Below are 1,417 nucleotides of genomic sequence, written 5' to 3'. Positions count from 1 at the left end.
TGGAGAGGACCTGACAGAATTTTTCGAAAAAGAAGAAGAGATGGCCGAACCCAACAACAATGGTGGAGATGCAAGGAAGATGCTTGGTGACTTTATTGCACCCTCTTCTGACTTCTGTGGAAGGAGCATTTCAATGTCTGCAATTAGAGGAAACAACTTTGAGCTTAAGCCTCAATTATTCTCTCTGATGCAGCAGAATTGCAAGTTTCATGGACTTCCATTGAAAGATCCTCATCAGTTTTTAGCTGAATTCTTGCAAATCTGTGACACTGTTAAGACCAATGGGGTTAATCCTGAGGTCTACAGACTTATGCTTTTCCCCTTTGCTGTAAGAGACAGAGCTAGGATATGGTTGGACTCACAACCTAAAGATAGATTGAACTCTTGGGAAAAGTTGGTCAATGCTTTCTTGGCCAAATTCTTTCCACCTCGAAAATTGAGTAAGCTTAGAGTGGAAGTCCAAACCTTCAAACAGAAGGAAGGTGAATCCCTCTATGAAGCTTGGGAAAGATACAAGCAATTGATCAGAAGGTGTCCTTCTGACATGTTTTCAGAATGGAGCATCATATGTATATTCTATAATGGTCTGTCTGAATTGTCCAAGATGTCATCGGATCACTCTGCTGGAGGGTCTCTTCATCTGAAGAAGACGCCTACAGAAGCCCAGGAACTCATTGAAATGGTTGTAAATAACCATTTCATGTACACTTCTGAAAGGAATCCTGTGAATTATGGGACAACTCAGAAGAAAGGAGTTCTTGAGATTGATACTCTGAATGCAATATTGGCTCAGAACAAAATATTGACTCAGTAAGTCAATATGATTTCTCAGAGTCTATCTGGAATGCAAGCTGCATTCAGCAGTACTAAGGAAGCTTCCTCTAAAGAAGAAGCCTATGACCCTGAGAATCCTACAATGGAAGAGGTGAATTACATGGGAGAATCCTATGGAAACACCTATAATCCTTCATGGAGGAATCATCCAAATTTCTCATGGAAGGATCAACAGAAGCCTAATCAAGGCTTCAGTAACAATAATGGTGGGAGAAATAGGTTTGGCAATAGCAAACCTTTCCCATCATCTTCTCAGCAACAGACAGAGAATTCTAAGCAGAGCCACTCTGACTTAGCAACTGTAGTCTCTGATCTTTCCAAGACCACTCTTAGTTTCATGACTGAAGCAAGGTCCTCTATTAGAAATTTGGAGGCACAAGTGGGTCAGCTGAGTAAAAGAGTTACTGAAATCCCTCCTAGTACTCTTCCAAGCAATACAGAAGAGAATCCAAAAAGAGAGTGCAAGGCCATAAATATAACCAACATGGCCGAACCTAGTGAGGAAGGAAAGGCAGTGATTTCCAGTGAGGAAGACCTCAATGGACGTCCACTGGCCTCCAAGGAGTTTCCTAATGAGGAACCA

The 1,417-nt window shown here is 41.6% G+C and overlaps 1 non-coding gene across 1 annotated transcript; it reads right to left on the bottom strand.

Annotated features, from left to right (window-relative positions):
• Window positions 1–442: 442 nt before the first annotated feature.
• On the bottom strand, window positions 443–546 carry LOC112781213 (small nucleolar RNA R71). Its single transcript, XR_003192003.1, has one exon. It is a non-coding gene; the product is annotated as a small nucleolar RNA R71 (small nucleolar RNA).
• Window positions 547–1,417: the final 871 nt, after the last annotated feature.

The sequence above is a fragment of the Arachis hypogaea genome, chromosome 19, assembly GCF_003086295.3.
Source record: "Arachis hypogaea cultivar Tifrunner chromosome 19, arahy.Tifrunner.gnm2.J5K5, whole genome shotgun sequence".
In the NCBI taxonomy this organism is placed as follows: Eukaryota; Viridiplantae; Streptophyta; class Magnoliopsida; order Fabales; family Fabaceae; genus Arachis; species Arachis hypogaea.
The sequence above is the reverse complement of the archived record's forward strand: the minus strand, read 5'-3'. Positions and strand labels throughout refer to the sequence as shown.